A 25,606-nucleotide genomic window follows, 5' to 3' on the forward strand; every position below is an offset into this window, starting at 1 on the left:
TCTGTGCACATTCGAGAGTGGTATTGAAGACGGGGGTGTACTTATGACCAGGTTGGAAGAGTTGAGTTTTCACAAACCCACAGCGCGACACCGTTTTCGCAAACAAAAGATCGTCTTTTTATACTTTCCTCTTAGAGTTCCCCAGGAGTGATCAAATCTACTAGTAGAGTCGCTCAATACGCTACTGGTCACGAAGCTTTGGCCAAAGTTGGATGGAAACTCGAATGTGCTACCAGAGACGCCGCTGTGTCAATGGGAGATTTTTCATTTAACCCCCCTACCCCCCCCCCCCCCCCCACACCCATCTCAGTGAGCCACCAGTAATTTGAGATAAGAAGTAGTTTAAAAAAATCAATAACATGTACACTGACATCTAGATAATCCTGCAGTTATACAGTGTATGCAATCACTATTATTTTTATGTGGAATAAAATAACTTACAAATATTCTTCTTATCATTTATTTTAAAACAAAATGTGTGTTGCAATAAAAGGAAAGAGGCTGGCAGCTGAAGGTACGGGTTCAGTGCCTCTACTCAATGACGCTACTCACCGCGCTGCACTTTGTCGGTGATAGCGGTTTTGAGAATTCATGTTGAGGCAAGGCGAAGGGACAAAGCTCGATATTATTGTGAAGATTGTGGTTGAAAAGGAGGTTAGATAAGTTTGACTGAGAGTACAAAGTTAAAAGCGCTTGAAAAAATGAGAAACGCTGTCAGTGACACGACGCGTCCCCCGAATTGATTAGTGGCTTATTCAGGGTGGATCAGAGTTCAAGCGGTGCTGGCTATATTGGGAACTATTAGGCCTCCGACGCTAATGACACGCGTTGTTGCGTACCAAGCTCTACCATAACAATACAGAGAATTTGCGTGACAAGTAGCGTATTGAGGATTCTGCTACTGCTAAGGTGAAATACTCTCAGCAATAGAATAACATAAATGATATATTCTGGCTAGCACCAAATCTATTTTAAAACGAGCAACTCACGTTAGGAGCAACACCGTCATGCACACTAAGCTATTTTAAATACATACACAAAGTATACCTTTTCATAATTCCAGGCATTCGACCTACTCTCTTAACCCGACATGTATATTTTTTTTAAAAACTCTCAAATTTATTTATCTTCAGTATCACGTTCTTCAGATGTCCTAAAATATATTTGATTGCGCAATCAATCTACCAAAAACCGTACAATCATAGTAATGGTTCAAGCGATGCTGCTCAAATCAGCTTTAGACGATATGAGCGCGACATCTTCTAGATCTAGCACATATTTTGAAGAGTCGCATTTTAAAATCGTGAAGTCAGCTTTGGTTTGAAGTTAAAGTAGGTTTGCTTAACCGAAATTTCCTTTACAACAAAAAAAGACAACGACCGCTTCTGTGACACACAATAAATGGCAAAACACTGAAAGACGCCTTTCGGAAACCGGTCCCACGTCGCGCTACTACATCTTGCCAAACGGCTAAGGCTTTCCGGAGGAAAAACGATTTTATCCTGAGAAAAGCTCTCACGTGTTTCGCTCCGACCCTCTGATTTTTTCCAAGCGGCCATCGCGCTCCTTCGCTGATAAACAGACACAGAAGAAAGGGGGGTAGGATAACGAAAGGCTATATACAACGAGCATAGACAAATCAGCAAAACTCTGTCTTGAGAAGAGGAAGCAGCTAAGCTGAGAGGGCACTGTTTCCTTTTCAGAAAAATTAATCTAACTGAGTTAAATGTGGCGAGTTTAAGCTCTGTCAAGTTCAAAAGCGTAATGTTAATAAACAAAATGTGGAACAAAAAATAAAAATACTTTCACAGTTGCGCGAATATTTGTTGACGTCTCGGACCGTCGGCAGTGTTTTCGTCGACGAAGGTGTTGTCACCGGCCTTCTTCTGATTGCACTGAAACGTCATTTTCTTGTGCACCAACTATTTCACTTCTGTTTTGTCTTGTGGATACAGTCGAGGGAGGATATGAGAAAGAACAGGTCGAAGGGTTGTAAAGCTGGAGAGTTGTCAATCAGTGATGCATCGTCGGCGTCCGTTTCGGTTTCTTCTTGCAGCGTCGGAGAACTCTGCCACTTGTTTCATCAATTATACGACTGCTCCGACTGATTCACTAGGGGTGCCTGTCGCTTGAGCGTTAAACTTTAGCTCAGCGTTAAGCTCGGGGGGGGGGGGGGGGGGGGGGAGCAGGCCTTGGTGTTCCTGAATTCCCCTGCTCGTTCGTTGTTCGAGCGGGCGTCTCTTCCCGAGATTCGCTCCATGCCGTATCCTCTACTTCCTCTTAGCACATCTCGAGGTCCTGCGCATCATCCGTTAAAAGAACGCCGGCGAAAGTGGCGTACGTACTTGTTAAGGTAACAGCTTGGGCGAGTTGGTTTCACATGATTACACACACCACAGCGCACTATAGCAAACAACACTCACACCTCACACACGAAAATCAAATCAAAATTCAAACAAACCGCGCTGACTGACAACTCTTTTTATATAACTTTGCCTTCTTCAACCTCTGGCACCACCGAATTTCCCAAATCACGTGCACCGATCTCCTAGATGCCTCAAATATTTTTCCCTTTTTCTGTGAGGTGTAAAGATGGTGTACTAATACATTTGTTATAGTTCCTGGAGATATGTTCTGCTTCGATAATTTCTTGAGTTAATTGGTTTCTGTTCCTACCTAAAATTGTGCAGGATGGCAGGTGAACGCCGCACCCACAATCCCGGCAGTGTATGCCTAGATGCCCTGAGTTGGCTCTGGAGCTGTTGGTGTTGTGTTCCCGGAGCCTATCCATTAAGGCATCGTCCGGTCTGTCCTATGTACACTTTCCCGCACGAAAGGGGAAATGAGTACACCACTTCATCGGCACACTCAACGAACCTGTTCTGATGGTTTTTGGTGCAGCATACTGTTCGGTGGGAATCAGGCGAGTTGACTTGTTTACTCAAGTTGCCAAGCTTAATGGGAGCAGTGAAGACGACATTGATATTGAACTTGTTGGCGATTTTCCTGATGCCATGGGAGAACCTGTGGAAGCATGGAAGCACGACAGCTCTCGTAGATCTCTCTCTGGCTCTTGGTGTGACATATGTTCTCGTATTTTTTGTTTTCAAGGTGCTCTCAGCAATCGATGTTAATAATGACGTGGAAATTTGGGCATCAAAGCTTATTCAAATAGAGTGCTCGTAGGATTTTTGAAGAGAGTTGTTTAGACATAAATTGACGATTCCTCTTTTTACTAGCTTAGAGTGTGCCGAATCGTACGGAAGAATTGGTTTTTTACCCCTTGGCTCATATTTCCAGCATATATGAGTGTGTTGTAAATTGAGCCTGAGGTTGAGTAATCGGATTGATCGTTCTTCCGGAAGCTCATGAGTAATTTCTAGTGGTTTTAGGCAGCTTTTAATAGTTGATAGATCATCGGCAACAGTGGTTGGAACATTACTGTTCTCGGCGTCAAGAATGATCAAATAATCATCGACGTACCGAAATGCTCTAGCAACTCTGGTGGAGCCAAGGGGTAAAAAACCGATTCTTCCGTACAATTCGGCACACTCTAGGCTAGTAAAAAGAGAAATCATCAAATTATGTCTAAACAACTCTCTTCAAAAATCCTGCGAGCACTCTATTTCAATAAGCTTTGATGCCCAAATTCCAGATTAATATCCGCCGGATATCCCACGACATTATTAACATCGATTGCTGAGAGCATCTTGAAAACAAAAAATACGAGAACATATGTCACACCAAGAGCCAGAGAAATATCTACGAGACCTGTCGTGCTTCCATACTTCCACAGGTTCTCCCGTGGCATCAAGAAAATCGCCAACAAGTCAACTCGCCTGATTCCCACCAAACAGTATGCTGCACCAAAAACCATCAGAACAGGTTCGTTGAGTGTGCCGATGAAGTGGTGTACTCATTTCCCCTTTTGTGCGGGAAAGTGTACACAGGTCAGACCGGCCGATGCCTTAATCATAGGCTCCGGGAACACAACACCAACAGCTCCAGAGAGGGCATCTAGGCATACATTGCCGGGATTGTAGGTGCGGCGTTCACCTGCCATTATGTACAATTTTAGGTAGGAACAGAAACCAATTAACTCAAGAAATTATCGAAGCAGAACATATCGCCAGGAACTGTAACAACTGAATTAGTACACCATCTTTACACCTGACAGAAAAAGAGAAACAATTTTCGGCATCTAGGAGATCGGTGCGCGTGATTTGAGAAATTCGGTGGTGCTAGAGGTTGAAGAAGAAAAAGTTATATAAAAAGAGTTGTCAGTCAGCGCGGTTTGTTTCAATTTTGATTTGATTTTCGTGTGTAAGGTGTGAGTGTTGTTTGCTATAGTGCGCTGTGGTGCGTGAAATCATGGCGTACGTGCGGACGCACTTTTCAGGTGCATGCCCGACCCTGCGTCACTGTTCACTCCAAGGTGCCCTTCAATCCTTCCGCATGTGTCCTCTCGTTTGGCACCGCAAACACCGGGGTGCGCGTGCGGGAACACCAAACCGGACACCTCCGCCGCATGCTTTGAGCTCGTGTGGCAGGCTGTAAATGGTGACACTCTGCTTCATTGTGTACGACTGTATGCCCTGAAAACCTTCTGTCCTCCCGGTTTCGCGCGTGATCTCCTGAACCTTTCTGTACCGCTCAAGGGCTATAAAAAGGGCGTCATCCGGAAAGTGGAACGTCACCCAGTGAACTTTTAACAGGACTTCGGAACTGTTCAGGTCAAGCACTGAGCTCCTCTTCTCTTTCGCAGAGAGGTTTCGTGCATGCACTGATATCTGCTTTGCTGCCGCGGTGTGAAGTATCATCATCCACAGATGAATCGTCTGGCAGGCGCCAATCACCGCTATCTCCTTCACCACGCCAAGGCGAACCATCTCGTGCCTGAAGTGGTCTACCCCATATGGGCGACCCGGTCGCGTCCCAGTGAAGAAAGACGGTGTCCACAGCAAACCTTCCCGATGGCAGGGGTGGGTGAACCACACGGACATCGTCCGTCGAAGAACTGATAAATCACGGCCAGAGCTGGCCGTTATCACTGCTCCGTGGGAGCCAGACATCCTGAGTCCGAGCAGTAAGAACGCCAGATGCAGAATGCGCTGACTAGTTGGCTAGCCGAGCACGCGGCAATATGGTGTTCAGTGTGAATATTAAATTTGCCGTCGATAAAACAATACAGATATTTTATCCTAATTATTGTTGTCCTATTTTTTTAAGTCTGCGTATTGGCGTTTCTAAGCAAGCGCGTCCCAGATGTCCTAATTATAAGTTCGTTGGCGATAAAAATAAGTGCTTGTTGTTGGATGCCTTTGAATCTGCTAAACCCGTCTGCCGTGTGAGAAAACCACAGTTAGTTTACTCCAGCATTATCGCAGATTAGTCCATCTTTCTATCTGCGGTAGTGCATTATTGAGTGTTATTTCAACGCGGGAGATAGTATTTCTAAACATATGACACAGTCAAGTGCGAAGAGTTTGATTGGCTGTATGATGTAAATCGAGGTATAATTTACAAAATTAAAAAAAGTTGTGCCAATTACTCGTCCCTCAAGCCCATCCCCCCCCAAAGTGAGAGGAAGGTGAGTTAGGATATATCATAAAGGACGTACTAATTTTGCTCAGATAAGTAGGCAGCACTCCAGTTAATTAGGTGGAAATTAAAAAAAAAATGGTGAAGCTTGAATAGGAGTTTGAAGCTTCAATCGGGGTCCGCGATAACGATAGATGGCCGTATCAGTCAATTTGGATTTAAGCAGAGCAATATCTTGCTGTTGTAATGGCCAAAATATTTTATCAATACAATGATTTTATTATTTTCTCCTCTTGCAGGACTCGCGAACGAAAGTCATCCTGGCTCCTGAAATAAAAGTCAGACAGCTTTTTTTAAACAGAAAATATAAACTTTTTGCAGTGTTTGTGAGTGATATATCCTTGTCAGTAATATATGCAATAGTAGCACGCATGTATCTGAAGAACAATGTGACAAAACGAAACATAATGAAGATAATATAGTGCCATAAGCTACGCCACGGAAGCCGCGATCATTGCAATGGCGCTTGAGCCTTTGCTAAAAAAAAAAGGATAGAAAAAAATATATATATTGCCGTGAACTACTATTTCGAACAAGTGCGCCTGTAGCCGTATTCGACTTCCGGCAGCCGCGCGCAACGCTCTTCTAATCAAGAGCTCCGTCGGAGCAGCGATAACGGCCACGCCTATCGGCGGTATCTCTATCCCTGCATCTCCCGATAACTACTAGGTTATTTTAACCCCTCTGCCAAACAGACTAAAGTAGAAGTTTGGGCTAGTTCGTATTTCATGATTAAAGATTAAAACAGCGCAAGGACACGGACAAGAACAAGAAGGTAGACAAACAAGGCGCTGACTTACAACTGAAATGTGTTCGTTCTAACAGCGAGTATAAATACTCTATTGTCACAACAAACAAACATGAATAAAAAGCGTGACCTGGATGCCACGTGCTCACTAGCCATCGCTAGACACACAGTGACAGTGCATAGCGATGGCTAGTGAGCATGTGGCATCCAGGTCACGCTTTTTATTCATGTTTGTTTGTTGTGACGATACAGTATTCATACTCGCTGTTAGAACGAATAAACTTCAGTTGCAAGTCAGCGCCTTGTTTGTCTACCGTCTTTTTCTTGTCCGTGTCCTTGCGCTGTTTTAATCTTTACTGCCAAACAGGTTTGCCTTAATTACTGATGTATTTTTACGCTGCAACCTAAAGCTGCGTCCGTAACGTAACGTAACGTCTCGACCTGCTGAAGGAACTGACGCACACTGGACACCATCAGATGGACATACGTCCGGCTACTGCGCCTGCACCTTTCGGCACGGCAGCAACACGAAAGGTTAGTGGACGCTAGAGAACTAATCATGAAAGGGGAAGGGGGGGGGGGGGGGGTGCCTCGTGCTCGACCCGGCAAGCATCGCAGTGAACCTGAAGCTTAACTTTGTGTCCAACGACGTCCCCAACTGCATGATAAAACAAATTGATGGCGTGCTACGAAATAATCAGCGTCATAACCAGGGACTGCTTCCGCGGAAAGGGCTTTGAAACGGCGGAGTCCAACTCCAGGGCAGTCCTCCTGACCCTGAAATAAGGCTACACCTTTGAGAGACTTCCGCACAAAATCCGCCTCGAAAGCTGTGAGATACTGGTGGTGGTTCCAAAGCGAGCCCGTGATATGGGCCCGTACGCCTACGATGTAGGCGTACGGGGCCCATACCGCGGGACTGCCGCTTCCCACGCTGCACCGAGTGCCGCCGCTGCAGACACGAGGCGGAGGACTGTGCGAAGACATACGCGTTCATAGAGCGCAACTGTAGAGAAGATGGCAAGTCGGACTTCTTGATGAGCGATGTGGAAGCGGAGGAAACGGTCGGAGGTTTTCCGTTGGCGCTTTCATCTTCTGAGAACGGGGTATCGCCTGCACGTGCGGGCACCAGTACTTCAGTCGCGGTTACTAGAATATTCTTCATTGTCGGTTCGCTGGGAGTACCAGGGACGAATACTCAGGGGACTATGCAGTCACCTACTCCCGAGCAAGGAAGCGCTCAGCTCGCAGCATGCCGAACTGGAGACGGAAAGCGTTCAAGGCCCCCTGACGCCGGTGCTTCGGAGAACAAGGACGTCGAAATGGACTCTGGCCGGCCTGCTAAAAGACTATGGTACGACGCGCCATCCTCCCAGCCCGACTCCAGAGCGGAAGACACTGGTCAGCCACGTTGGAACACACAAGGGCCCAAAAAAAGTCGCGGAGGGAAACCACGAGTCCCTGTCGACACCCTCAAACGCATTGTCTCGAAGTAACTGAAGCAGTCGTCTCCAGCAAACTTCGAGGGACACGACACCACGGACGTCGACACTGGATCTAATAGTGCGCGGTATAGTGACGCGAGTACTGTATTTTTAAGCGCTATGGTTTATCCTTATGAACTGGAGGATGTTGCTCTATACTCGTCACCCGGTCGGGGTGTGTAAATCACGCGGTTTCAAGGCGGAAAACGAATTCAGTGACATTTGTTCACAAGGGCTCTTTAAAGTAAAAAAGAGATAATTCAACACGCGTTAATAGATTTCTATAAAACTCTTTTCAGTTATTGCGTGCAAAAAAAAAAAAGGATGGGTTTCTAAATTTGTATTTGCGGGTATTACCGAAACTTGCAGACGACCTAAAAGAAAAACTTGCAACAGCCAATATCGTCGTGGGAAGTAGAAAAGGCCGTAGACGACTTGCAACCAAGAGTGTCGCCCGGTCCTGATGGTTTGAGAGTAGTGATCTATAGAATATTTAGTGTCCAACGAGCCCCATTCTTCCAGTGTTTTTGACGAAGCTTAACGGAAAAATGCTTTTCCCCAGCGTTTTTTGAGCACACACGCGATATTTACTTTTAAAAGTGAAGATCGGTTGAAACTCCGTCATGTTAGTTCCTAGAGCCCTACAACATTAACTAATATAAATTACAAGGTTTTGATGAAAGTACTAGCGGAAAGATTCCAAACATTCTTAAGCGATATTGTCGGACCACTCCAGACGTGTGGTATAAAGGGCAGAAACTTTTTAACAAACGTGCATGTTGCCCGAGGTATTGTGGAGTACTGTGACCGCAAAGATAGAAGAGTCGCCATGTTACGGGTCGACCGTCTGTCTCATGAAAATCTTTTTGCTATTTTAGAACATGCAAATGTACACTCAGGTTTTTTTTTGCAAAGGTATACGTATTGCGTACAAAACATTTCGCCACCCGTCTCGTTGTTAAAAAAACGTGTCACTGAGCTCAACTTGCGAAGCGCCTAAAAAGGGAGGACACGAGGAAGACGAGACAGGACCAAGAGCTTGGTCCTGTCTCGTCTTCCTCGCGGCCTCGTTCTCTAGGTGTTTCACAAGTTGTACCAACTAGCCCAACTATTCATATTACTGCAGTGTCGCTGAGCGAATAAGTATTTTCTTTTGTGGTACAAGGATGTCCTCTTTTGCCTTAGCTTTTTTGTATTTCTCTCGAACCCTCTTGTTTAAGCATTATTCGCAGTAGTTATATTGGAGGTTTCAACTTACAAATTGCCGAAGTACGTATTTGTCGTACGCGGGTGACGGCGCGATATTTTTTATTGACACAGGGAGTCTAAAAAACACGTGAAGTATACAGAATCAACTTTTCTACAAGCATGTAGTTCTGTTGACCTTAAAAAAATGTACGGGCTTTTGGCACGGTGATTGGCCTTCCTTGCCGGCTATGTTTGAGCATAGTGTATGGGCGGACTACCCGTTTCCTCATCTTTGGGTACCGCGAACTCCCTTCCGGAGTAATGGTGAGTACTGGCGTGAAGAGCCCGACACTCTGCGCGCAAAGGCTCACAAGTGAGGGGAGGGCGGTTGGTTTCTCTAAGTTTGCTTGCGTTTCTGCTTGCTATGCATTTCTTGCGGCAAAAGAGTGGTATATAATTCAAGATCAGCATCGGTCTCGTGAAAATGTTCTGCGTCCACGCCAAGTTTTTACTGTTTTTATTTGTAGCTCGATTTGAAAACGAACCAGCAGAACATTTTTTTGTATCAAGATATAGTTGGTGGTTTATGCCTCATTTGTTTGTCAGACAGCTTGTCAATAGATCTATTTTTCTACGCGACCAGAAATATCCATTACTGGACGCGGTTATTCAAGTTAGGGCTGCGCAGCGCTTTCGCTGAGTTTATTGTTTCGTCAAGCGACGATGTCAGTGCATGTATACAAGGGTATTTGAAGAAAGTCATTGAAGCCTATCGGTTTTTATCCACGCGTTTTTCGCACGAGCACTTGTCTGGCGTTTCGCGTAAACTCTAGTCTCATGACTTGATCGATTTAATTTATCCGACTCCGTTAAACCGCACATTGTACTGCGAAGACCCAAGGGCAGGATGTCCTGAAGCAACTCAAAAAGAATGGTGGTGCCTATCGGTTCGGAAAACCTTTTCTCTAAATAGCATCCTTAAACACGGTTCGATGATGCTTGGCTTGCTGAAAAGGGCTTGCCCGTAGCGGTTGTCGGAAGATTGTTTATTGTGCATATAGCCAGATTCAATGGAACACGTCCCCCTATACTGCCGGGTGCGGGGTTCCTTTAGGACGTCCAGCAAGGACACTAGGACACTTGTGGAAGGGGACAACATTGTTCCTCTTTACGTGATCATGCTGATGCAAGTTCACAGTTTATGGCAGTGCCACATAGCCGTGCGCCACGCGTACATTGATGTTTGTCCAGCACACAAATATTTTCTAAAGCATATGTGTTTCTTGAACCATTGTGATAAATATAGAAACCTAGCGCAAAAAAAAAAATGCAGATGTCACAGGTTATCATTCCGATCATGTTCCCGTAACCTATTCACAAATACCAAAAAGAAATAAAGCAGTAACAAGGTGCCAAGCAATGCATACAGCGGCTCGACAGCAGGAAATTTTGGAAACCCAAGGCACAGATCGTGTGTTTTCTTGAGGCGCCTCCGGGATTGCGCCAGTCGTGGCAGATATCTCCCGCAGCCGTCACAGCCAGCAACCGGAACGTCATTCGTCGATGGCGGAGTAGCGTATTCATGCTTCTTGCCATAGGCGCAAAATATGTGGTGGGCTCTCCGGGCCCCGAGACTCCAGAGGTCGGCGCTATGCTGCCCACAATACCTTCGCGCATTGCAGTGTCACCGAATCTATTTGGTGTAACATAAAGTAAAGACTCTCTTTAGCAGTTATTATGCGCCGAAACCGTGGCAGGGTTCCACAAAGCGTTGGTGCAGCAGACGACGGAGGCGGTGCATAGGGTGGAGTTGAGCAAAGGCCAGCCTCAATAGCTATCGGACGTGATACGCCCTCCCCCTTTGGCGTGGGCTCGCGTGGCTCGACACCATATAAACTACTGCGGCAATAAAAGAGACCACTCTTTCGAAAGAGGTCTATGACAAGTAATACGCTCATAGAAAGTGCTACGGTGATCTTCACAATGCCTCGCGAAGAAAAAGGAGCAGACTGAGGAGAACATCTATGAACAGGTTTTACGGCCCACTGAGGCTCATCGTGTTCGTCTTGCTATTCAGACAGATGAAATGCGAGGCGCGTTTGGCTAGGGACAGAAAAGCAAAGGAATGATATGACTGAGTATGAGTAAGGAAATGGGGTTTCTCTCCATTTATCTAGCGGAACATGTGCAGTCGCCGCGGGAGTTAATAGCTCGACGCGAGCGCGTGTTTATTTCCAAGGGGTGCTCGACTGGTGACTTGCGATGAAACTAGAAATGACGTTGGGACGAGTCCATGCGGAGTGGACGGGGGAAGTCGCTCAATTCAAATTCAAGGGAAGCGTAGCTATCATCTGCCTGCGGGTGAGCGTAGTTCGAATGAAAATGGGAGATGATTCTACAGAAGTTAGAAAATAGGACGTGTTTCCGTCTCTCTTTCCAAACAGCCATCTCGTTCGTGCTTGGCAATCTTGACTTCTGCAGAATCATCTCTCCTTTTCATTCGAACTATACTTCGTTTCTTCTTAGGTCCGAGCGCGGCCGACGTTATGAGCCGAAGGTCCAATCTAATGGTGAAAAAGTCACACCGTCATGGCGTGCTCTCCGCAGTTGATAGGACCAGCCGTCTTTGCCGTCTTTCTGTGCGTGCTCCTTCGCCGGCTCGTCCTATCAAGAAGGAAGAACGTCTTGACGTTGCGGTTTTTGCGCTGTTTGATTGGACCTTCAGCTCACAACAACGGCCAGGCTCGGACCTAAGCTGAAACCAAGTATACACTCAGGCGTGCGGGCGTGCGGATGATAACAACGGTTCCCTTGAATTGAGACGGCTTCCCCCGTCCACTTCGCAGGGACTCGCCTTGACGTCATCTCTAGTTCTATCGCAAGCCACCAGTCAAGCGCCGCTCGGAAAAAAAACGTGCGCTCACGTGGAGCTATTAACTCCCGCGGCAACTGTACTTCATAGAAGAAATGTTGACATGATATTGCATGTCTACGTAAAGTCTCATATGGCGCAGCACAGAAACGCAGTCGCAAATAATTTTTTATACCTTGTGGTTAAAGTTGATGTATACAGATTGAAAAAAAATAAAAAAAAATCGCCTGCGGAAGTGCTGAAATAGGAAGTTTTAGATGGCTCTTGAGAGATCGCTATGCACCGTGAAGACATCTTTTTTTTCTTTCAACATCTTTCGGAGCCAAGTTCGTCGGTGGTGGACCTGTTCCCTTGATCAGTTGGAAGCAAGACGTGCCACATTCTCTCAGGGATCACTCATTTACAATTACATCGCCGACCTGTGTTTTCAGCTGCCTATCCTTAATGAAAAAAATATATGACTCTAGTAAGAACTGACGTGAAATATCCAAAAACTGATATGCGACATATGAAACTGATATGAACCCGATGCGTGACATATGAAACTGATATGAAATACCCGAGAATCGGTATGCGACATGTGACAACTGATACACATACTAGGCCAACTGATATGCATCATACAAGTTCGTATGTAATTTGAATAAAACGCATATGACTTTAATATCAGAATTTGCAATGTGCCCAATAAACATATGAGAAATACATTCATATAATTCTTTTCAGTATACGACGTGCCACACGGGGAAGCAAACACGTGTCTTGGAACAGCACTGGAGAGGCTTGATTTATAGGCTTTCAAATAATTACCGCACGGGCGTTTACTTTTTACCAAGAGATTCATCCCCTGAGTTGTTCAAAGTACTGTCAGTGGTCTGACATTACTGAAAATAAATCAACATGTTGGGAACCGTACACCGTGCCATACCGTACCGTGCCTTCAAAACGACCAGAATAAAAGGCAGAAACACATAGCTCACAAGTAGTAATTGGGTGTGGTGTTGTATTCATGTTTGTTACGCCGTGTATGTGTATCGCTCAATGTATATGTTCAGCTGATGCTAGTGGTATGCGTAAGGTATGTACATGGTTGGCGTGAGCAAATAAAAATATTTTTGTAGCACAAGAATTGGGTGGTACCTAGCGCTACCTAGTTTAGCTAAAACTGATATGAAATAATAAGTTATCATTTTTTTCCGTAGGGATGGTCGTCAACTTCACATAAACATGACAACCACATCCGCTGCAAACAAGTGAAAAAAAAAAAACGACAGCCTAGGATTGTAAGGTCAACTAGCTACTTTAGGTCAAAAGGAACCTAAAGACGAATGGCTAGAAAATTGAAACTGCGCTTTGCTAACGGCTTTACCTCACGTACTTTATTTAACGTTTGAATTTTCATCCTAAATTACCAGGAACGCACAGTGTGTCGTGCATGCATTACGCGCGCGTTACGGTTAGCTATGATTGCCCACAGTGGGTCTTGTTTAGTTTTAGGTACATTGCACAGACAAGGCACTCATGTGCTTCCCGAACTTATCAGGTTGTTCATTACATTTTAAAAGTATTTAGAAGAGTTCGTGCGAGGAGTATGTTTGACGTAGAAGTTTTCACTGTTTTCGCAAATACTTTACTAGGGAATCTACCTTAACTCACTAATTTTCAATGGCTTCGGTGGTGACAGGTTTTGAATTGTCGGAACGGCTGGACGCAAACAGCCTCGTGGATTTCCTTTGGAATCGGGAGGTGTGGCTGTCTCCCCTATATTTGTGTAAACCTATCAAGAGAGCAGACACAGACGTCTGTGCTGTGTAGGCGATCAGATATCCTTGTGCTTCGGTGGCAGCCCTCTCCCTTGGCGCAGCGTCAAAGCGCGACAGCCTCGACTGCGGGATGCTTCTAAGTTCTCTCTAAGGGTGGAGTGGGACGCGCTTCTTCTGTTGTACATGAGCGAAGGAGAATGTATTCTACTAAAGCGTCGGGATTCTGATTTTTGTAGTGCCTTTGTCGATGACCTTCTTGGACCCCGACGTCACTGTTCCCGGGGTTTGGCATCAAAAGGTAATGGAAGGAGGGAACCGAGTCGGTGTCCGTTCCGATGGCCGTTTTTCGAAGCACTGCTCCTGTGGTTGGCAAGCTCCCTGGTGATCCTGAATCCTCTCTCTTCTTCCTTTTTATTTCTCCAACAAAAGCTCTTTCCTTCCCACCCAAGCATGCAACTTTTCGCATAAAATCCTGCACATGAGCAAAGTGTGTGTTAATAAGTGCTGTGTCAGTGAATGGAATAGCCTTGCCTTTCTGTTTAAAGCTGCATTGCTCTTTAGTGTAGCAACATATTACAAGATTCAATAGTCTCGTTTTGCATATTGCCGCTTCGAAATTGCTTTTATACTAGTTAATTTTTATTATCGTGATGCTGAAAAGCGCCACTGGGTTATCGAATTTTTGTTGTCTTCGTCCGTTTTTTTTTTTATTGTTCCCCATCTTGAAGTCTACAAGATGTCCATTCTTCGTTTAACAAATAAGCCACAATTCATTATTTCTAATAGACGTTGGATGGCAAATGACAATCAATTTGAATACTTCATTGTTACAGGGGTATGTAATCCTCCAAAGAGAGGTTCTTTGACGAATGGCACGCCGACCTATTGCTACTTTATTGCAGTCTTGCATTATTGTGCAGACAAATTGGTTGAAAAATGATAGTTCAAAAAGAAAAACGCATCACTCACGGGCAGAAAAAAAAATGTAAAAACATTAGAAAATCATTAGTTTACACTTGACACCTTTGCTTTTATAAAAAAAAAGAAAAACGTGTCAGATGTTATTTTTATATATATTTTATCGCTTTGATTTTAATCTTTTTTATTTCATAGCATTTCCCAAAATTTTAATTTAGAATTATATTTTTTTTTTAGAATATACAAGATTTGGGTTTAATCCTACGCACAAATTTATGGTATTAAATGATTATCAAAATTCCCTCCATTGATTAGTTCACAAGAATATACTATAAAATAGTCCTAAAAAAAGTAAACTTTGTAGAGGAGGAAGTGGCCGAGTGGGCTAACGCGTCTTAGCTCGGAGCGTGGAGCGAAAGCTTGCGCTGGGAACCTCCTGGGTTCGATCCCCGCCGCCCCCGCCCGTTTCGATCTGGATGAGTTTCGTACTGGCACGCGTTCGTGTGATCACTACTGCGTGATGCACGTTAAAAATCCCAGGTTAGCGGTTGTACCGCACTGGCTAAATTTCTCATGTACAGCTAAGAGACCGATTACCCGTTGAGGCGCATCTCCATCAAGGCTGTATAAACATAAAGAGCAAGCCAATTTTTTTTTTTTAACTTTGTCCAACATAGTGAAGTACGTCTTGTCGAGTATGTTAAAGAGAACAGACATTAGTTTAGGTCTAGGAAAAAAACATCTAATCCGTTCCGCATTTTGTTTTATATATTGTTTAATAACTTCTTACAATGCGAGTTGAAGACCAGGTATTTAGGCAAACCTAATGGTAAGTTTGTAACAAGTCAAGAAAAGTTTTGCTCTTTTCTTTGTCTAAAAACTTAACAAATAAGATTTTTTTTTCACATCCGCCTATGGGAATGTTGAGTGTAGCGTAGAGCCCTGCATATCCGCGGATTATCCGCGGATATACGCAGATATCCGCCGTAAACTGGCGGATGCGGATAAAAATTAGACGGATTTTGGCGGATTGTGGATCAAATGCTGTGGTCAGGGACTTCGGATGCAGATATCCGCGGAACCGGATCTAAATTTTTGCCCAGTGGCATTCAGTCCATCGACTAACCTTTCATCTACGGATAGTTTCGCCGACATGCGACACTTAAACGCAAGGCTTCCCGTGTTCGTTTCATCGCAAAACCTGAGACGTTTCGTCGCACACAACACTGCTATTTTCGTAACGAACTTTTTGCGTCTCGCCTGAATTAGAGGGGGAGGGGGGGGCATGGTTTGGTTAAGCACACCTTAGTGAATCGCGCGCTACATTTTAGTGGCTTAGTGAAGAAATACGTCGTCGGCAAAACTTCGCAGGGGCTTGTGCCCACAAAACGTACAGCGTCCACGGGCCGTGCGTCCATGAAATGTATGTTTGTGAAAAGTTGTCCACGAAACATATTTCCCCAAAACGCGTTTCGAAGAAACGATAGGGATCTTAAGAAAGATCTGATTCTTGCTGAAGATCGCTTCAGTTAGTGCATTTCATTCGTCAAATATGTTATCGATAGAAAAAGTAAAACTAAAGAATGCAGGGCATCAATCGTGCCGGGAAAGCAAGTTCTTTGGTAGGGAAAGAGCGGATAAATTTCTCTGGCGAAGAAAGCTCCAAACGAACAAGTCACAAGAAAGTAGAAGAAACCTCCGCAGAGAGTGGTGTGGTCATAATACCAAAAACAAAAGAAGTGCGTCGACAGCGAGCGCGATACTGTGGCGCCTCAGTTTTTAAAGTTTCGGAATCAGCGGCGCACGCACATAGGCAGCCCTTAAATTGGCTGGTTCTTTTTTGTATGCTTAGAGTCCTAGTCAAGAAAGTCTAATAGTTCATATTCGTCCGGTTACGACGCCAGGGCGCCAGCAATGCCAGCGGTTACCGCGCGCAACCACCGTAACCACCCCAAGCAAAAAAAAAAAAGTTTCTTTTAATATATATATTTGGGCGCCGGCAGGCCGCGATCTTTCTCGAACAACACGTTAGTCGATTCGATCAGGCCTTGGACTCTGACTTAGCGGCGTATCTGCCCGCTGTCTGACACGAAACACCGCGAGACTCGAGGCGGCCGCATACGCTCGGTAACATCACAGAAAGGATTTTGTCTTCCTACCACTGCTTCTCCTCCTCTCTTTTGAAACTTTTTTTTATGACCTTTCTTTTTAGGCTTTCAGACCTCAGGGTAGAGTTAAGGGGCCACGGGTGAAAGTTTTCGATTCCGCGTGCGACGGGGAAGAACGCGGTCGGCGTGTTTTCCGCTCATGTTGCTGGTCTAAATGTAATCGTTACCTTAGTGGTCAGCAAGAACATCGACATGGTTCCACATTTTTCGGATGCGGTTCGGATCCGGATACAAAGTATGCGGATGCGGATCGGATACGGATACAATAATGTAAAAACTGTGCAGATGCCGTACGGATGCGGATACGAAGTCTGCGGATGCGGTTCGGATGCGGATATTCAAACTGTTATCCGCGCAGGGCTCTAAGTATAAGCAAAAATACTACAGCTAAAAACATGTACGACCAAGAAAATAAAATTGCAGCAATGCCACTAGTTGAACGCATTACAGTGGTGTCACCAAAACGTTCATTTGTTGAGCGAACAGAATAAATAAAGCTCGGAAGTTTCTGAGCATACGGCACAATTACTAATATCCAAAGTAATATCGAAAGCTGTATTAACATGTAAACCTCACTGCAAACCTTCATCTTCCAGAATTGACATATAAGTTTTTTTGTTTTTTTTTCGGAAGCCTCGAAGAAATATATCCAAAAAGCCAACAAATGTACGCTAGTGCGGTCTGTAAAATTGCGTTATACTAACTCAATGATTATATAAATCCTGTTCATTTATTTTGAATTTAGTAGGGATAAACCTATTGTCCCCGTTGAAAGGGTGTTGACTGTAGTCAAAAACCTGTAAACCGGTAAAGTTTAGAAACTCTCTGAGGACTTCGGAACCGCCGGTATCGCAACAGAAATACCACTCTTTCAGCAGGCGCAAGGCTGGAGGAACCAAAAAGGGGATGCTAAGAGACGGAAAATTACGCGGGCGCCTTTTCGTGCAGATCGATTTTGCGCAGATAGATTTTAGCGTACCAGTAATATTCAAACGCTTTAAGTCTCTAAGATATACTTATTCAGTGGTTTTCTATGACGCTGATCAATTTTAATTTTAATCCTTGTGGTTATCTTTATAATCTTAAACACTAATTAACAAGTTGAGGCAATTAACCATGATATTTCTAGAATTAGTTTTCTTTATTACGTCCCCTTGTCGTATAACTCACGTGCACAGGCAGCATTAGTGTACCGTTTCTTTTCTTTCTACTGAGTTTGTTTGACATGTATAACACTCTGTATTTATAACCGCATTTGGAAATAATTAAAATTTGCGTACCTGAAAGACCGAAGTAATCTTCAAGCGATAAAGTACCGGGACGATTTGTTGAGCCAAGCACGGCAAAGTGGCTGTCCCAAGAACCGTCATCCAAACAGTATGCACGCCATAGGCGTAGTAATGGGCTGGGAAACCGACAAAACCAAGACTTGAAATAATAGAAGCCATTATGGACAAGGCTAGCGGTACAGAGTGCAAAGAGCGACTTCCCAGAAACAGTTCGTTCGGAGAAGAATTCCTTTTCCTTCTTAAAAATGCAAAGTAAATGCCTACTGCAATGTTAGCAGCCGTGAGGAGTCCAAATATTGCATAGTCTGCCGGCTCGGCCTGATGCATAGTCATGTTCTAGGTTGTGAAGAGTGAGGTAGCACAAGCTCCACACATTTAGATGCCTCAGCAATGCTAATATCGAGGGAAATGCAGGTTATGGCCTGAAAAGGAAAAACCTGTTTTTGTTTTTCTTGCGAAACTTGCCGTGGCCTGGCTGCTCTGAACAGCTGGCTGATGTCAAAATGAAACTCTGCAATTAAACGACCAATTTCCCGTGAGTCAGTGCCTGTTTACGAAACCTTAAATATAGCAATATATATATCCTTTGTTCTACTTCTAGAATAACTTACCAAACCAAAAAGAGACTCGACAACATTCGTTCCACGAATACCTGCAGCTGGTGACTGCATTCACCTTTGACTGCAACCGTCTAGCAATTTGCAGATTTGCGTAAAAGCCGTTAAAATGTTGTGTCACCTATTTTCGCGTACTAGTTTTTTTTTTTTTTTTTTCAAAATCTAATTGTTCAAGCAGTTATTTGGTGCACAATAATTTTGAACTTGGTGGATAAAGGTGAATAACAAAATGTATAATAATCATTTGAATATTACCAATTCAAGATGATAAACTTTGTATCAACATCTTACGGTGCTATGCTTTGCAAGCGAAGACCTATAAGTCTTTAGATTGCATGACCTGGAATACTGTCGTCAATATAGAGGGAATGTCTCTCTAGGGAGAAAGTGAAGCACCAGGAACGTTCTACCGACGTTAAAGTCAACCAATCAGGTCGTTCGGAGGACCTAATGAACAGATATGGGTTTGGAGAAGCCACCACGTAGAACATGCCTCGGGGCGTCTAGTCTCTTGTTAAACCCTAAAGAATAGTCCGTAATAGTGAATATAGATAAAATATGTATATATAAGACCTAGAGGAAATTTTAGTTTTGAATACTTTAAAGGCCACGCAAAAGTGTCTAAACATGATTTTAAAACAAGCTCTATATGTTTTTTTTTTATTTTTGTTTAATTATAGCCTGTTTTAGTTCTGTTTGTACTTTAAGTATAAACCACATGTAATCGATTTGGCAAGCGACGAGACAAGTGACGGAGCGTCGCATCGCTTTCGCTCAGTTAGTCGCGCAAAGAAGCAAACCGGGTGAAAGCGACGGCAGCACGCGACCAAGGCAAAGAGCGACGTTTTCAAGAATTCTGAAAGAACCAAGCGACGCGACAAGCTACAGAGAAAAATATCTGTCGCTCGTCCATGACTCTTGTCACTTGTACCGTCGCTTGTCTCGTCGCTCCCCAAATGGCTGACGTAAGGTTCAGATTTTATTGAATCAGTGACGCTTGTAGTGACAAAATATTCAAGGGATAAAAGCGCCAAAAATTGGATACCAGCGAGCCGATTATCTGAGTCCACCACACTCAGAAAAAGAGGGTACATACCTTCACCCCTTGTCCGGTATACGACACCCCAAAACTCAAGATTGACGTACAGCGCGCAGACGTCGAACCGACGGTACTACTTTTGACGAGCGGCTTGATAGCCGAGTGGTACAACTTATTAAAATAGCTAATGTATTTGTTATCGTATACAAAAAAAAAAAGTTATCAAGGTTTTTTTGGCCCTACTGCAAAACCTCAGTGATTTCTTCTGTAGTCCTTGATACGTACTTTAGCTGTTTAATCAGGTATATATCACCGATCCCAAGCTCCTCGTAAACGTTGGGGCCGTATGTTTGACGTCAGCGCGGTGTTACGTCGAAACGAATTTTTGGGGGTGTCGTAAGGTATGTAAGAATATATTCCTTTTCTGAGTGTGATGACACTATGAATAAAAACACAACCTACGAAGGTGGGGTGAAGACTGATGTATTCAATTTCGAGCGCGCTGGTCGGCGATTGAAAGCTGTTGCGTGTCTATGCTCAGCCTTGGCTCTTGGGAAGCATGGCCAACTCTCTGGCGTTCAACCTTTCTCACGATCGACGTCCCAGCAAGTAGGGAAACGTATAGAAAGACTTAACAAGTTTATTCCAGAGCAAAACATCTGATCGAAGACGACCGTCCCTCGAACTGTCGCGGTTTTGTTGACACTTTAGGGAGAGGAGCAGTCCGTGCGCGGTGCTTTCCCTGAAGTGACCGACGGTAGTCGGACCAGCGAATCTCTCTCCCAAGGAGAGCTGAAAGGGGCCCTGCAACGATGTTTTCACATGTTTTTTTTTTTTAATTTGCGCGGAATCTGAGAGCACTGAACGAGTAACTTAATGAAACTTTTTCATTTCTCGACTTCTGCTTCATTTTAAAACTTGTGGGCAAATTAAGGTTACAAAAACAAGCAAAAATAATGTTAATGACGACAGAGGTCCTGGCTTGAGTGGCTATGAACAAGAGGAGGGGGTAGAGAGCTCATCGAGCGCTCACGGCTGCCGCACTCCGTATCAAGGGCTCGAGAGGGCGCCACTACAGCATGTGCTGGATTGGCTGTATGAAGCGCGGGCGGCAAGGGGGCATCGGATTGCGTTTGCTGCGCGATTAAATACTAATTTGGCATGACACTTCATTGACCACAAACGACAGCAAACACTACGTAAAGATCAGTTCAGAATTGGAGCCACTTCGCGCTGCCATACCGACAAGAGGCCCTACCACAAGCGAAACCTGCGCGCCAAAGGCCTTCGGAACGCTCGGAACCGGTCGGATCCTCGAGCCCGTTTACGACCGCAGCGCCACCGCGTACATCCGGGACCTTCCTACGCTCGCCGCTCGTCGGGGCCTGATCCCACTACCCCTTTCTAGTAAGCGCCGCCTTTTTCATCGCTTGGTGCCGGGTATGTCGACGGGTCATTTCTTGCTTCCATAGCTGCATTTGTTTCTTTTCTGATCTAAAATAGTGAACAAGAGCTTCTCTAATATATAATTGAAACGGTTCGCGATGCTTATATTTTGTCTTTCGACTTCAAAGAAGCTTCTATCGTTTCTGACCAGTAATACGGCCAGGACCAAAGACTTCACATATCGCGCGCTTTCGGCACCGCGGGTCGCCCCCGTGGGTGGAGGAGGTTTCCGCATCGTCTGTTAAAATATGACGCACTAATATTTAGTTACTCTCTCCGCTTAAATAATTGCAGGGCCCCTTTAACGTTTGGGAATGGCGAGACGACAATTATTCCCCCCCCCCCCCTCACCTCGGCGATCCCCGGAATGTTTCTTAGCAGACATCCGGCGCCGTTTTAGTTCCCCTCCCTCCAAGGTGACGGATAAGGAGCCGAAAGACGAGACGCACACATTTGATGGTAAACGTTCGGCAGCAGGTAGAGGTCAGAAGGTTTGACGAGTGAGTAAGAGGAAGAGCCCTCGAGCAGGCGTTCCCTTGAGGCGACCGACGCCAGCCAGACAAGCCAGGCCCCGAGCGTTCGGCTAAGCCTGGGCAAATCCGTCCACCAAAGTGTTCTTAAAGACAAGGAAAGATGCTTCGACGGGCTTCCCACGCACTCCCAAGCACAGGGAAAGGGGGGCGGGTCATAAGAGCTTCTCCGCCGCCCGAAGTCGATCATGAGGTGGAGGCGGTCAGCAGCCGCTCCGCCGAGGGTCGTTCAGTCGTTAACTCTGGCGGAATGACGCACGCTCTGGAACGTTAACTCTGGAATGACGCACCAACACACACCAACTCTGGAATGACGCACCAACCCAAGGCAAGGCAGATGGAGGACCCTTTAGGTCCTCCATCTGCCTTGCCTTGGGTTGGTTCAACAACAATGCTGGTCAAGACTTCCTTCGTCGACAACCTCATACCACCCAGTAGGCAAGTGCCCAGCCCACTCGCTGAGACACACAAGGCATAACATTAAAACGTTCTAAACAAAAGCACAAAAAAATGAAAGACGTTTACAACACCCTGTAATGCCGTATTAGAGCGCAGCTCTTGCGGAGGAGGAGTAAAGGGTACTGAAGGGAGGGTATACCCCTCCCCCCTCCTCCTCACTGCCTCACCCTCCCTGCTATCTTCCTCCCCTCCTCCATCCTCTTCCACTTCCTCCTCCTCCTTCCCTCCTCGTCCTCCCTTCATCCTTCGTTCCTCCCCTCCTCTCCTCCTCCTCCCTCCTCCCCTCCCTCACCTCCTACTCCTCATCTCTCCTTATCCCCTCTTCTCCTCCTCTTCCCCCTTCTCCCCCTCCTCCCATCCCCCTCCTGCTCCCTCCTCCTCCCCTCCTTTTCCTCCCCTCCCCTCCTCCTCCCCTCCCCCCCTCCTTCTCCCCTTTCCCTCGTCCTCTTCCCCTCCTCCTCCTCCGCCCTGCGCATTATGGGAAATGCCGGACCAGCGGAGTGACGTCACACCTAACGTCACGATAGACGTCACAAAGGTCCCGTGAGGTGCGTTATTGGACATTTCCCATAATGCACCGCGCGGTTGCACCGACGGCGACGGCGACGCTAACTCCGCTCAAGCCGGAAACGGGCGCCTAAGAGCTGCGCTCTAAAATATTAAACTTCTCTATTAGAACAAAACGAATAAGAAAAGCAATACACTATGACTGCTATGAGAAAAAAACCTATTCATACACCTGGCTAAGCCGACTCTTGAATATGATATTTAAAAAAAACCTTCCCCCCTTTCTGGAGGCCTCTGCCTCGTCTCCTTTCTGTATCTCTCCCCGGAGAGCGCTTTGCGCCCTAACCTACACCCAGTCTGTTCTTTGTACCACTCTTAGACGAAAAACCCTGGTCCATAGACTCGATACCCTTCTCGAGGTCTGTGTCGGATGGTTCTGACCTGATTTCCGCACCCGACTTGATCCCGGGATGAATCACCAGCTGAGAGTTCGACACGTGCTTGGGGGTAGCGAGGTACCTGGACGAGATTGAAGACTTGTCGGGCAATGCTCCTGCATCCCGTCGATTGGGCTCTCTTCTCGTGGACGAAAGCTGAGGCGGTTTCCGCGGCTTGGCTCCCGGCTTCTTCACGATGGATGGCTCCTCGCATTTTTTGTGTATCTCGTCGGAGTCTCTGTTTCGAAGTTTCTTCACCCCACGTGTGTTCATTGGAGCTCCCTCAATGCCTGTTGCTCGTACTGCCGCTGATTGACTGCTCCTCGGTATAGGTGCCTGCCTTGGTGTTTGCTTTCGCCCCGCCCAAAAGAGAACTTTCGGGAGTTGCGCGCGCAACACGAATTTGTGAAGACGCTCTAGAACACGCCCAGCCCGCTTTCGCCAATAGCGCATCCTCATTTACCTCCTATCGTTACCAAGCAATGGCCAAACTCTCTATATATACGGCTCTGACCAGCCCCCTTGTTAGGCCGCCGCGCTGCCGGCGTACATCGTGGGAACTGTAGTCTTTCTGCGGGCACGACAACCCCGCTGCGGGTCTGCGCGAGACGGCACGAGCTGACTCGTTCACTGCCGCCTGCCACCTGTGAACTACATTTATGGCGTCGTCACGCATGCATGGAACGCTTAATGAGGTTGGTCCATTCCGCTCCCGTGCCTCGTCCTACTTCCTCTACAACGAGTCTTCTCGACTTGGAGTAATTGAAATTTACGTTCATTATACCCGCTAATGGGTTACAAGTTCTAGCCACATAGCTTGCAAGTGTGTCTGCTCGGGTGGTCGTGCCAATGCAACGGAGCAGCAGAATAACTTCAGTCCGCCCTTCTTTCTGTGGCCACAATGTCCTTGTTAACGCGGCCGGCGAAAGCTACCCCCCCCCCCCCCCCCCCACGACGGGACCTCTCCCCCATTATATCTGGCCATGTCACTTCAGGGCAAGCCCCTAGAAGACAAGGCCTGAACCTTTGAGACTCCAAACTACATCACTATAGCCACCGACATACTGAGAACTGCAAGAAGCTCCAGTTGTCCCGCCTGATGAGCGAGCATTTCACCTTTGACGAAGTTTCGGTGCCACGTGCACCTCAATTGCGCGTGTCCGCACTTGGGGTACACGTGTTGGCTTCTGGAACAATTGGCGTCGAATCTTTTCCACGTAGAACATTCGGACCTCGCATAAGTAACAGGTTGTCCAAAGTCACGAGAACGCGAAATTTACAAACATAACAAAATGTTGTGTCCGCTCCTAGGCAGTGAACCATGCAACTTTCCGTGTAAGCCGAGGGCACTGCCTACTTGTTTTGTTTTCTTTTTGCCGATTTTTTTATTATTTACATAAAACGAGAGCTATCCACAATTTAAAATACACTTGGACGCAGGTAGCGCGGCGAGTCCATTTAACAGCATTGGTTCATGTCCCCAGTCACATCAGCGTCTTCGAAGTTCTGCTCTTATCTCGTACTATTTCTAGGCGTCTTCGGCACCTGAGAGCACGCTACCAAATCAGCCCATCCGGCCATTTAGGGGTTGTCAGTCTCACCAATGAGTCTGGTGGTAATTCTGAATCCCTCTTCAATGTGACTCAATGCAGGTTTTCCTCCTTCGACATTCAGGAGGTGATCAGTGCGGGGCTTCCACATTGAGTGCAGTCACAGCAGTGCAAATACCTCCAAACATTTACTGCAAGGCTCTGAGCCACACTTGAGGAGCTTCGCGCTGCACCAGTCCCTGTACCTGTAGTAGTCTGTCACCCTGTAATCTACAGCGTAGGTCCGCCCGAGATAATTTTACGTTTAGTAAAAAAAAAGAAAAACATGCCGGAGAGGTTTTGGCGTGAGACATAGTGCACAGTTCAAATTCAACGGAACAAAAAAGCCTTTCTTTTTCTTACATGTCTTCAATGCATGCACCTTGGTGTGAAAACAGATGCAATTGCGGCTCTCTTAACAGGGTAGCTACGGAGGCGATTGAGAACCATGCATTCCACACTGGTTCCCAAGGAGCGACAGAGCGGCGGTTCAAGAACAGTCTCTAGTGTATCCCCAATACAAGGATTTTTTTTTCTAATTTGCTAAGGTATTGCCGAGAGAAATATGCTTCAAACTATCTGATGGTACCAGCAATTTGCCGTCTGCGTCTATCGTCTGCGGCTGTACTGACATTTTACAAGAAAATTACCAGCAACTTTTTTGTAAAATGTCAGTCCAGCCGCAGACGATTCTCCTTCTTTGGTTACAGCGAGCCATGGTGCGAGCAGCCGGCCTCCAAGTTTAACAAACGACAGCGCGATAACAGAGTTTTTCTAGTCGCTAAATAAAAAGAAAAAGAACCTAGAACTTTTAGTTTTATTTTCAGGCTTGCAACACCAAAACCTCCTTAGGCTTGTTAAGGAAAATGCTGGTGCGTCTTATCTGCTCAAGTCTGGAATTCCAGATAAAAGTTGTTCAAAAGCGATGAATTTTATAAATTTCGCTTGCGA

This window comes from Ixodes scapularis, unplaced genomic scaffold (assembly GCF_016920785.2).
Source record: "Ixodes scapularis isolate PalLabHiFi unplaced genomic scaffold, ASM1692078v2 PGA_scaffold3__209_contigs__length_174095766, whole genome shotgun sequence".
In the NCBI taxonomy this organism is placed as follows: Eukaryota; Metazoa; Arthropoda; class Arachnida; order Ixodida; family Ixodidae; genus Ixodes; species Ixodes scapularis.